Genomic DNA, 13,720 nt, shown 5'->3' with positions numbered 1-13,720 from the left:
CATTAGCCTTTTCACTGGCATCACTCCAGCTACCTTACACATAAGACCACTGGAAAAGGACCTAAACTGTTCTTTTTTTCTCAAGTCTCTTCCTCTTCCAATTCATCTCTCACCCTGTACCAGAACAATCTAAATACAAGGAAATCTGATTTTTTAACCAATACAAAGTGAGTGCTTACTATGCGCCAGGCACTATTAAAATAGTCCCAAATCCTTGCCTTCATGCTAGCAGCATATTAGGGACAAGACAAATGATAATATATAAATTAGCAAAATATGTGTTATGTCAAATTGCAATAACTGCTATAGAGGAAAAAAACAGAAAAAGAGCACAGGGATAGGGAATGGGGAGGGGTGTGTGAGAGTGTTACAATTTTAAATAGAGTGGTTACAGAATACCTCTCTGATAAAGTAACATTTGAGCAGAGTTCTGAGGGAAGTAGCAAGTGAGTTATGCAGCTATCTGGAAGAACATTCATGTTCCATATCATTCCACCATATAAAAACTTAAAATGAATACTGAATAAAGCAGGATCTATTAGCTCAACTATTATTCAAACATCGCATAGCGAAAACAACTTCTGAATCCTCCTTGTGCAATACCAACCCAGTGCTCCAGTAATAAGAATTTAGAGATACAATAACTCATTACAATAACAGAGTCTCCCAAAAGACATCAACAGCAAAAAAAAAATCAGGGGAAATTTTGCATTTCATATTATACAGAAAGGGTTAATACTCCTAGCATGTAAAGACCTTCTACAAATAGAGAATGAAAAGATCAACAACATCATGGAAAAATGGGTTGGACATAAAAGAATAGAAAGTTCTTCAAAGGAAGATATACAAATTACCCTGTGATGTGTGAAAAGATATTTACCTTCACTCATTTAAAAAATAATACAAATTAAAAGTATACTGAGAGGACTTCTGCTTCAGAATATGACAGTATATCTGAGACTGGATTTACTCGCCTACCTTAAACAAGTAGAAAACAAGATAAATATGTTAAAGATTTGAGACACTGGACTATAGGCAGCACAGTACTATAATTCCTAAACTATGGGAAACAAACTAGAAGAACCTTACATCTGCCCCTGCTTACTGCAAGGAGGTCGTTTCTAGACTGTGGTGCAAGAAGTCATCCAAACAGAGGCTGGTGGTCACAGAGAGCTGAGGGAGACAGAGATGGGACTTTAGGAGGGCCAAGGCAGCTACAATTGCTAGAGCAGAGTAACACAGAGCAGGAAGCTACAAAGAGAGAAAGAGAGCTTGACTTCTGGAAATCCAAAGAGGGGTATCCTTGAGTCTTTAATTGATTAACGATCAGTGCTATGCATAAGAAAAAACTACCCAAGACCAGGAAAAGAACAGTGGAAAGCAGTGAGCCAAAAAGTTCCCTAACACACACAGGGCTGGTAATAATTCATGTTTCTACCAGCCACAGTAGAAAGACCTTGTAATATATAACCAGGAGAAAATTAATCAATACAAACAGGCCCAGAAATGGCACACGTGACAGAAATTAGCAAAGACATTAAAATAGCAGTTCTAAATATGCTCCATATGCTCAAGAAGGTAAGAAGAAAACAAGAACATGATGAGAACAGATAAGAAATATACTAAAGAGGCTGGCCCAGTGGTGTACTGGTTAAGTTCGCATATTCCACTTCGGTGGCCGAGGGTTCGTGGGTTTGGATTCTAGGCGCAGACCTATACACAGCTCATCAAGCCATGCTATGGTGGGGTCCCACATACAAAACAGAGGAAGACTGGCACAGATGTTAGCTCAGTGACAATCTTCCTCAACCAAAAAAAGGAAGATTGCCAACAGATGTTAGCTCAGGGCCAATCTCCCTCATCAAAAAAAAAACAAGAAGAATTACATTAAAAAACAACCCACATGGAACTACTAAATATGAAACATATAATACCTGAAATGCAAAATATACTGATAGGATTAAAAGTAGATTATATATTACAAAAGAAGAGCTCAGTGAACTTGAAGAAACAGCAATAGAAACTATGAAAAATAAAACAAGAGCAAAAAAAGGGTAGGAAAAAAAAAGAACAGAGTATCAGTGACTATAAAACAATACCAAGTAGTCAACAATACAGGCAATTGGAGTCCCAAAAACAAGTAGGTGGGAAAAGAGAAGAGAAAAAGTATTTGAATAAATAGTAGGCTGAATTTTTCCAAAGCTGATGGAAATAAAACCACAGTCCCAAGAATCTCAATAAAACTCAAGCAGAAGAAACAGAAAGCAAACCATTCCAAGGCACATCATCATCAACTTGGTAAAAGCAGCAATAAAGAGAAAAACCTTAAAAAGTGAGAAAAGAAAGATATATTATATACAGAGGAACAAAGAATGAAAGAACTCTTTTCATCAGAAACTATGCAATCCAGAAAATATGGAATTACCATCATGTAGGTACTAAGTGAAAAAAACTGTCAACCTAGAATTCTATTCTGAGCAAAAATATCTTTCAAGAATGAAGGCAAAATAAAGACTTTTAGACAAAGAAAAGCTGAGATAATTAATTGTAAGCAGAACAATACTACAAGAAATATTCAAGTTATTCAAGAACAAAAATGATACAGATGAAAATATGGACATATTCAAAAGATGAAGACGGAAATGGTAAATACACATGCACAACTAAATCTATTGTTAATCTGAGATATGGCAAACTGGTTAGAGCAAAACTATCAACATATATAAATATATATGTTATAGTTTATAATATATATAGAAATAAAATATATGACAACAAAAGCCCGGAGGGGGAGGGCATAAAAGTATATAGCTGCAAGGGTTTTAATATACATTAAGTAGTATAATTTTATTTGAACATAGATCAGCCAACAGTGAAGACGATAAAATCATTAAAAATATTCAATTAATCCCAAGGAGGGTAGAAATAGAGGAAAGGAGAAGACACAAAAGATGAAATGAAGGGGGCTGGCCCCATGGCCGAGTAGTTAAGTTTGCGCGCTCCACTGCCGGCGGCCCAGTGTTTCGTTGGTTCGAATCCTGGGCGCGGACATGGCACTGCTCATCAGACCACGCTGAGGCAGCGTCCCACATGCCACAACTAGAAGGACCCACAACGAAATATACAACTATGTACCGGGGGGGCTTTGGGGAGAAAAAGGAAAAAAATTTTTTAAAAAATCTAAAAAAAAAAAAAAAGATGAAATGAAAACAAGTATCAAGACGGCAGCTTTGAACACAACTACATTGATAATTACATTAAATGTAAATTGGTCTAAGAATTTCAACTGAAAGACAGGGTTTGTCTTTCAGGATTAAAACAACAAAAACAAAACAAAACAATAAAAACAAAACAAAGACTATAGGATATTTATAAGAAATTCATTTTAAATATTAAGTCCAAGGAAGATTTAAAGAAGAAAAAAGAAAAAGGGAAAAGGAAAAAAGATATGCCTCACAAACACTAACACAAACAAAAGCAGAAGTGGTTACACTACTCTCGGACAAAGACTGCAGAACAAGGAAGATGACCAGGGACAAAAAGATATGCTTCATAACAACACAGTCTGTTGACAAGGCTGTGGGAAATCAAGTACATTCATCCACTAATAGTGGGAATACAAAATGGTAAGACCAATATGAAGGGGAATATAGCAATACTTAGCAAAATTATACATGCATTTACTCTATGACACATCCACAAAATAAATATTTAAATATGGAACGACTGCCAGTTTAAGTAAAGAGAAAAAAGCAAGGTGGAGAAAAGTGTGTATAGTGTACTTTATCATTTATCTAACAAAGGGGACATATGAATATACATGTATATATACACACTTAAACACTCCAGACAGACATGTGTGGAAGAAGTTTTTTTTTTTTTAAAGTTTTTCTATAGACAAGAAGGAATAGGGTAGAAAGTTGAGGAACAGAAGCTAGACCTCTTAGTATATCCAAATGGTCCCTGACTTACAATGGCTGGACTTACAATTTTTCAACTTTATGATGGTACAAAAGCGATACACATTCAGTAGGAACCATACTTTGAACTTTGATCTTTTCCGGGGCTAGTGATATGCAGTACAATAATCTCTTGTGATCCTGAGCAGGGGCAGTGGCAGCAAGCCGCAGCTCCCAGTCAGCCACACAATCATGAGAGTAAACAATCAACACACTTACAACCATTCTGTACCCATACAGCCATTCTGGTTTTTACTTTCAGTATTGAATAAATTACATGAGATATTCAGTATTTTATTATAAAATAGGCTTTTGTTAGAAGATTTTGCCCAAATGTAGGCTAATGTAAGTGTTCTGAGCATGTTTAAGGAAGGCTAGGCTAAGCTATGATGTTTGGTAGGTTAGCTGTATTAAATGCATTTTCGATTTATGATATTTTCAACTTACGATGGGTTTATCGGGATGCAACCCCACTGTAAGTTGAGGAAGATCTGTATCTTGCTTCTTACGCTTGTCTTTAAAACCAGTGAATATTTCATGTAATTAAGAAATTAAATTAAATTTTAAAAGAGCAACCTCTTAAAAAATAAAACAAAGTGTTTACCCATTTGTTGACGTAACTAGACAAAGAAGAATCATTCCAAGTAACTTTAAAACAGAGAATTTGACTGTAAATTCCTAACGTGATATACCCTAAATACAAACGAGAACAATCTAAACAAACAAATGACTGCTTTCAAGAATCACATTGGTGGTCTACTGCTATTCTGAGACTGTTACGTATTTAGTATGAGATAATTCAAATAAGTTATTATGTAATATCATAGTTTTATCATCCTGTTATCACAGCATGGGGAAAAAGAGATACAAATTAAAACTGAAGAGGTTCAATAAAAATCCTGTAGTCCGGGGGTGAGCCCCATGGTCGAGTGGTTAAGTTGCCGCACTCCGCTTCGGATTCGGGTTCCGGTTTGGATCCTGGGCAAGGACATGGCACCGCTCATTAGGCCATGTTGAGGCGGCATCCCACATGCCACAACTAGAACGACCCACAGCTAAAATATACAACTATGTACTGGGGGGTTTGGGGAGAAAAAAGCAGGGGGAAAACAAAAGAAGATTGGCAACAGTTGTTAGCTCAGGTGCCAATCTTTAAAAAAAAAAAAAAAAAAAAACCTGTAGTCCCAAATCTGAACTGGAATGATCAATATAAATGCACAATGCATTTTATCTTCCAAAAAACTCTTTTTTTAGCTGTGTCCACTGAATCATCTTAGAAAAATGACCCACATATTAGCAACTAGTACCCACATGACTCACATTCTGACTTCTTAATACCAGTCCCATTAAAAGGAACCAGGGCTCCTTACGGAAATGGCTGATTTCAAGTCCAGGGCAGGACATATACAAGATGGGCCTGGAACATCTTGTCATGCAGATTGCAAAGAAATTACAAAGATTAGTGGAGCTGTTCAAAAGGACTCAGGGGTCAACCTGAATAGACTCTTGGGTACAGATGGGAGAACCAGAGCGTCAATGAGAGTGATCACTGCAATTAGCTAAAACAGAAATAGATGTAAATAGGTGTGTCTACAATGATATTTTTAAAAAACAACAACAGTTCAACTGGTCACATTTGGAGGATACTAGTAAACTCACTTTGTGTGTGTGTGTGTGTGAGAGAGGAAGACTGGCCCTGAGGTAACATCTGTTACCAATCCTCCTCGTTTTGCTTGAGGAAGACTGTCCCTGAGCTAACATCTGTGCCAGTCTTCCTCTATTCTGTATGTGGGGTGACACCACAGCATGGTTTGATGAGTAGTGTGTAGGTCCGCACCCAGGATCCAAACCCACGAACCCTGGGCTGCCAAAGTGGAGCACTTGAACTTAACCACGATGCAAGCAGGCCAGCCCCCTCACTCTTTATTTTGAATACTGTTCAATAACATAAAAGAATGGAGCACTTATCCTGCCTTTTCTCAATAAATGTAACACTAGTGAACCACAGAATAGATGAGAAGTCCCTCTTTATAAAAGTACCCAGCTAACAAGTGATGAGTATCATCAGCTGCTAACATCACAAAAAGAGAAATATCCAGATATGCGCCTCCTGATAGAAGAGCATACTACCATCTATAAAGTGGTCCTGTAACAACAAAAAAGTTGAATTGGAATCCAATCAGGCCTCTGGATTCAACTATCACTTGACAGAAAATATAAGGAACCAGTTAATGTATGCCAAAGGCATACCATTGGCAAAAATTAGTCTATGTAAAACTCTGCAAGAGAAACAACCTGGTTTCTTTATCAAACACAAAGAAAGAAAGAGAATTGGAGGGGGAGTCTACAGGAGAGAAGAGATTTAAAAAACATATCAACCAATAAGAATGCGAAAATCTTACTTGGATCCTGATTTTTCTAAAAGCTGTTTAAAAAAGTATATTTTTGAGAAAATTAATTGGATGTTATTAACACTGATAACTGTGATAAAGGTATTGTGATTATTTTTTAAGAGTTGTTTTCTTTCAGAGATACTTAGATGTACAGATGAAATGATATATAGTCTGGGACCTGCTTTCAAATATAAGGGGAATAGAGGGAGTGGGTAGAACTATAAACTAAACAAGAGAGGCCGTAAGATATTCATATATAAGCTGGGTGGTAGACACGTGGGAGTTTGCTATAATATTCTCTACTTCTATACATGTTTGAAAATTTCAATAATAAAATGTGTAAAAAGCAGTTAGTCTCACCAAAATGCTATCCTTTTAGTCTATGATCTGTGGATTCTTTGCGAAACGAAAAATTATTTTCTGGTGACTTCAGTAACTAAACTTCCCAGATAAGACCTATCTTCTCATAAATCAGACTTTACAATACAAACATCCATAACCCCTTTTCTTAGTGGTCAAGAGAAAAATTACAGGTCACACACAAGTAAGAAGCAACTTTGGTTGAGATTTTTTTTTAAGACAGTATGAGAAATTTTAAGCTCATCCAATGTTTGGTGTATTCATTTAAACAGAAAACAGAAAGAGATGAAAACAAAGAAAAAAACAATTTCAAAAATTCTGAAGTACTAGGCAGAGTCTTAGAAGTCAGTGAAATGTAAATAAAGCACCTACCTTCTGGCTGCTTTCTATTAAAAAGAATCCTTAAAAAGTTTAAAAAAAAAAGAATCCTTTATTCCCTCATTAAACTGATTTTCTTCTTTCAAATTCAAGGGTTTTTTCCCCTAGTGATAATCATATGCATGCAGAAAACATAAAAAAACTGAAAAATACATTAAAGACACTAAAGGAAAAACTCAAAATTTCACTACTTTGATATAATTACTGTCAACATTTTTGTGAATATTTAAAATTTCTCTATACATTTGTAAATATATTAAATAAATGAGGATACAAAATACATAAGATCTGGAAACATTTTTTTCACCCAACAACACTGTAGAGAACCCTTCTATGTCAAGTATTGGTAAACACTATTCTGTTTAATGGTCACATAGCTCTTTAGTGGATGACTATACCACAACTAATCTAACCAATCTCCTACTGATGAGCACTTCAATGGTCTCTCTCTCTCTTTTTCTTTTTTGAAACCTTAACAACAAAACCATGAAGATCCCTGTGCAAGTTATATCCTACTGAGATTTAAGCCTAGCCTACAACCTGCTCTGAGATCTTGGAGCTGTAAATCTACAAATCACATTTCCCAGACTCCCTCAAGAGCTGGCTTCCTGTTAGGTTCTTCCAGTAAGAGACACCAAAGCTCTCAGGGATTCTGTGCAGTGGCTTCACCGCCCCCCAGCACCAGCCAAGCTACCCTTACGATAGTTGGGTGATGTTGACAGGGCCCTCCCACACACTGGGCAGGCCTTAACACTGCTTCTTCCCAGTTGTCCCACCAGTTCTAAGGGTGGTACCTGCTTCCAGGAATTCATAATCTCTGGGTTACCAAAGCAACTTTTTGCTCTTTCATCCTTCAAACATCTGTATTAATTAATTTATGTTTAAAATACCTAGTATGGTTTCTGTTTCTCTGATTGGACCCTGAACCATGTAAGCATTATGTAGATACCTTTTCTAATTATCTCTGGGATAAGTTCCTAAAAGTGAAACTGCAGTGTCAAAGACTACACTCATTTGAAGTTGGTATGTATTACCACATTTACCAATCCAGAAAAGCTGCATCAAGTTATACCGCAACCAAGAGAGTATCAGTGGACTACTAGCTGACACTGGTTATAGCACAGGAGTGTTTGTATTTATATTTTCCTCAATTACTATTAGTAGGCATAAATGTCTTTTCTTGATTTAGGGGCTGGAAGGGTTTCCTGTGTGTGAATTTTCTGTTCATTCCATTTCCTAGTATTCTACTTTGAGACTTGATTGCTATTCCTTTGCTAAGAGTATTTATACATTACAGACACTAACCTTTTCTAAGTCATACATACGTTGAAAATAGTTTCCCAGCCTACCATTTGTGTTTCTAACTTTATTTCATGACTTTTGCTTTTGTCTAAATAGTAGTCTCCCTCACTAAAATATCAGGACAGAGACTTAACCTGTCATGTTCATTTCAATACTCTCAGTACCTTATACATAGTAGAAGTTCTATAAATATGTTTTCAGCAAATAGATTTTTAAAAATCTAATCCATCAATATTTCATTTACGACCTGGCATTAGTGTCCTTTTCCCCACAAAAAATGGAGTTACAGAAATGTACTGGTTACAAATATTTTATTAATTCATTTTATATATTTAAAATCTTAGATAAATAATGTATCTTTGACTCATCTGGAGTATATGTAAAATCAAGATAAGGAGACTACATTAATTTTTCTTTCCAAAACAGGCAATTTAATTTTTCCTCTTTTCTTCGTTAAATATTATACTCCTCCACCCACTATTATAGGGTTGCACATTTCTTGTATATTTTACTTTTAGGTCTTGCTACTCCTACGATATTTTCTAAATGGTTGTTGGTGGTATATGAGGAAAGCTTTGGATTTTTACATACTTATTTTGGCTATCTTGTTTTCAGTCGTTTTTCAATTGATTCTCTTGGATTTTTCCAAGAAATATGATAACTTTGTTTCCTCCTTTCCAACAGATGTACCTTTTATTTTATTTTCTTATGTAATTATATCATGAATGCTTCTAAAACAATGTTTAAATCATGGCAGAGAGCATATTTTCTAATCTTTTTTTCTGATTTCACTGGGCATGCTTCTAGTGTTTTACTATATGATGGTGCCTATTGGTTTAAGAGATATTTATTATGTTATGAAGGCATTTAATCCTATTATTGGGCTTAATTATGAACAGACTGTTTTTTGGTTTTTTTTTTTTCAAATCAGAAGCCCTTTTAGCATCTATCAAAACGATCTATTGGGGCTGGCCCCAAGGCCGAGTGGTTGGGTTCGCGCACTCTGCTTCAGCGGCCCAGGGTTTTGCAGGTTCGGATCCTAGGTGTGGACGTGGCGCCACTCATCAGGTTATATTGAGGTGGCGTCCCACACAGCACAACCATGTGCACTCACAACTAGAATATACAACTATATACCGGGGGCCTTTGGGGAGAAGAAGGAAAAAAAAAGAAGATTGGCAACAGATGTTAGAGCAGGTGCCAATCCTTAAAAAAATCTATTGTGTGCCCTTTACTCACTTATATAATGAATCATAACATGACTAATAGGCTTACTAATACCAACCCTCTTTGTATTCCTGAAATTAACCACATTTGGCCATAGCATATTTTTATTATACCATAGTAAACTCTCTTTTTGCCATTACTTTACTTACAATCTTTGCATCATTAGTAAGATCTGTCTTAGTTTTCTTTAGGGGGATATCTTTTATCAGGTTTCAGCATTCCTGTCAGTTATCTTGGCTTTATAAGAAGTAATCTGAAAGCTTTCTCTTTTTTTCCTATGCTCTGAACATTTAAAAAGAATTAGAATTCCTGATTTCTTATAGCATTGAAATACCTCCTGTAACACACGTTTAGTGGCACTTTTTATTAGAGGGTAGTTTTCTCAATTTCTTCTATAATCATAGCCTACAGGTTTTTTTCTTCCCTCTTCTACAGCCAATTTTTTTATTCATATCATCCTTTAAAAAAAAGAGACAGGTTTTCAGATATCTAAAACATAAATATAGCCACAACTAAAACTAAATACTGAGAAGAAAATGGTGAGAAAAAAACCAATCAGACACAAGCAAACATCGGAGACAAGCAAACAAGAAGAAAACAAAAGTAGGACTTAGGAGCATAAGCAAAACTGAATGCCAAACGGACAAGCATACAACTTGCTAGATCAAGTTACTTTGCAATAAAAAGGGAATATCCTAAAGAATATCCTTCATTTGCCCTTACACACAATTTGGCTAGTTAGGAAATTCTTGGTTACATTCTTTTTGTCCACCAAACTCTCTAGATGTTGAATCATTAACTTCGGAAATCTTGTGTGGTTGAAAAGAAGTCAGTCAGCTTCATTACTTTTCCATCGTACATGACCTACTGGGTTTTTTTTTTTTTTCCGCTTGATGTTTCTGAAATCACTTCTGTAATCCCTGAAAATTCAGTAAATTCCATCAGGATATTCTCCTAAAACACGAACCCTCTTGATCTCCAGATTCATGTTCTCATTCATTCTAAACAGTTTACTATTTTTTTCTTAAAATTGTCCATTTCCCATTATTCTGCTGTCTTCTCCACAGAAACCAATTATGGCTTTTCACTATCTACAATTCATTCTCTTTAACTGCCTTCATTTCCTTCCCCACTCTCTCTACATTTTATGCAATTTCCTCAAGCTCAACATATAGCTTACTGATTACATTTTCTATATTGTTTAACTCTGCTCCTGGTTGCTTGTAATAAATTATATTCTATAATGCAAATATGTTTCTGCTCTTTTTTATCCTTAGCTCTGCCACTTTCCTTTATATATTATCTTATTTTTGCTCTTTGTTTTCCCAGACGTCACTTTCTGTTTGACCTTCTTGGCAGTTTAGAACAACTGTCTAAAATTTTCTTTTTTCCTAGAAAAATTCACTTCTTCCAAATAGTGCGTATCAGCTATCTTTTGAATGCTAAAATATCTGCATGGGTTTCATGTTTGTTAAATTATTTGTGTTCTGTTAATTCATCTCTGAATAAGAGAAATTATCTCTGCTTCTGCCATTTAAACAACAATGGAGATAGTGTCTCCCTGAAGGGTGAACATTGAACACTTCTCTTAAAAAATCAACATCAAAGGTCTTAATTCAGGCCACATTTGCTTAATCAGCTGGCTAAGCAGCATGGAGGGAGCTGGGACTAAAGTTACTAAGTTCTTCATCTCTGTATAATTTCTCTCCACGTCTGCTGAAACCCTTCCATGATGAGAGCCAGTCCCACTTGGACTATGGCTATATCCTATACTCTACAGAGACTCTTGGTTTTGGCACATCTGTCTTCTTTGGGGTGAGCCAGACTCCTGAGAGACAGACTGAGTTAGAACGGAAGCCATAACTCACTCTCATTTTTTGTTTAGTGGGTCAGTGCCTAATTTTTCCTGGTCCTATAAAGTTTGTAATAAGACATTTGCCTCATGATTCTACTCTAAGCCTTACCTCTTCTAAGCTTTGCTCCTCCTTTGAAGGAAAACAGGTCAGCCTCTCCCCCAAAAATAGTATGATCACAAAGTCTCTCCTTTAGTTCTATTACAGCTGAAATTAGGTTTTCCTTATTTCTCTCAAAGCCTGAGAGAAACTAGCAAATGACAGAACACTATATATTCTCTTATACAACTGATTCAGGGAAATGTGTATCAACTGTCAAAGTTCTCACATTCAGTTCAGTTTAAATGGTATATCTAGCACCAATTCTGTCTAGTTTGTGGACAGAAACTAGACAGTAGCTCTACTTAGATACATTTTTCTTTTGGTTTTTTTGATATTTTGGTGAGATCAAGGCAAGATAATTTAATAAACATTCACATATTTCTATCATTTTTCCTCAAAATCAATTAACCCAATTTAATAATTTAAACATAAAAATCTGTGTATATATTTTATCTCCTGGAAGACATATACTATGAGCTACTTCATCAAGAACAGTGTGTGCGCACAGCAGATATTCAATATCAGTTAATTCTCCTCATGAGAGACATTTGAAATATATTCAGCATATAACTCAAAATTTTAAACACTTCAGTTCCATATTAAAGTAGCACATGTTTTTAAATGTCTTCTGTGTTCTAAAATGTCCATCTTTCCACCTTGCTCTCATAGTTCTCCTAAAACTATACCAATGTTTCTCTAAAATATAAAGGGTACTAGGAAAGATAGTTTAGAATGGAAATAAAAACCCCTAGCAAATAACTCAAAGTAAAACTTGTTCAAAGCTCTAATTAAGAAAGGAATTGTGCCATAATGGATATGGTACCATAGCCATTGAAGACAAACAGACCTAAATGGAAATCTTCACTCTTGCTAGCTATATGGTGTAGGACCAAATGAACATTACATTCCTCATTTAGAAGATGAGGATAATTCCTACACTTTACTGAACTGTTGCAAGGTTTAAATGAGATAGTATAGTAAGTGACCATTCAGTAGAGGGTATAGAGTTATATAGTGTGTGTGTATGTAAACATCTCTCTCCAAACTGTGATCTCCGATCTGGATAGGAGAGTCACAGCACCATTTCAAAGTGAAGTTCATGCTTTGAGCTCCTCTAAAACTTAAGATGTCAGTTCTAAACAATAAAGTTTCTTACTCCTGACACAGAGAATACTGTTATAAAATTCTGGTATGTTTCAATTATTATTTAAATAATGCCTTTATCCTATAAATCAATAGTTCCTAAGACTGATTAAGTTCACACAAACAGAAAAGAACAACAAAATGTGTACCCGAACCTCTAAAAGCTAGCTTTGTTCACTCTCTTTCTGAGGAAGAAGGCCATCAGCAAGTTTTCAACATGAAGAAGACTGTTATCCCAATCACAACTAACGAGACCAGTAGCTAAACCAGAATTAATAAAGTAGAGGTAAAACAAACCATCAATAATTATGGCAATATTAGGACCAACTGTCATATACGCTCTCCAGGAACAGGGAGGAGAGATGCATATAGAGAGGTAAGCAGGGATCCATAAAGAATGAAGACTCATTCTCTTGTGCTATTATAAATCTTGAACAATAATCAACCACTATTAGAGATCCCTAGGGTAAGAGGAGAATTCCCCATTCTTGCAAATACTGGAATGCATAAAAAATTCCACTGCTGGTAAGACGATTATTCCAGGCTTTCCAGCTTCCCTATGTCAAATAAAGCACTGATGCTGAAAATTTTCCATCCAATACCCTTAATCATAGAGGAAAGTGAAGAGTGGTACAGATAAACCTGGTGAAATTCCTCTGGAATTTCCCATTGGACCTTAAATCAATGTAAATTGTTTTTCCTATGCCATAATATGCCAAGGAACTGTTTTACTATAAAATTGTTATCATTACAATCTTTAAGCAAAATTGACACATCAGAAAGAAAGGCCATGTTCACGCCACATTTTCATGAATCTCCTAAAATACCAATCAATGCTTTCTCCGAGAAATGTGAATCTAAACTGAACAGTATAGACTTAAGATAACCTAGACATTATTTCCTCAAAACTTAAAAGATCCTGGAGTGACGTCAACAACATCGCAGAGGGAGCTCTTCCCTTAGTCTCTCCCAACTAAGACACAACAAAAAGGACATTCATAAA

At 35.7% G+C, this 13,720-nt stretch overlaps 1 protein-coding gene across 16 annotated transcripts in view; it reads right to left on the bottom strand.

Moving 5' to 3' along the window:
* The window catches only part of PDS5B (PDS5 cohesin associated factor B), a 194,240-nt gene that overhangs the window by 48,634 nt on the left and 131,886 nt on the right, over nt 1-13,720 (bottom strand). The window lies entirely within an intron of this gene.

This window comes from Equus przewalskii, chromosome 16 (assembly GCF_037783145.1).
Source record: "Equus przewalskii isolate Varuska chromosome 16, EquPr2, whole genome shotgun sequence".
NCBI classification, from domain to species: domain Eukaryota; kingdom Metazoa; phylum Chordata; class Mammalia; order Perissodactyla; family Equidae; genus Equus; species Equus przewalskii.
This window is presented reverse-complemented; position numbering and strand designations above follow the sequence as displayed.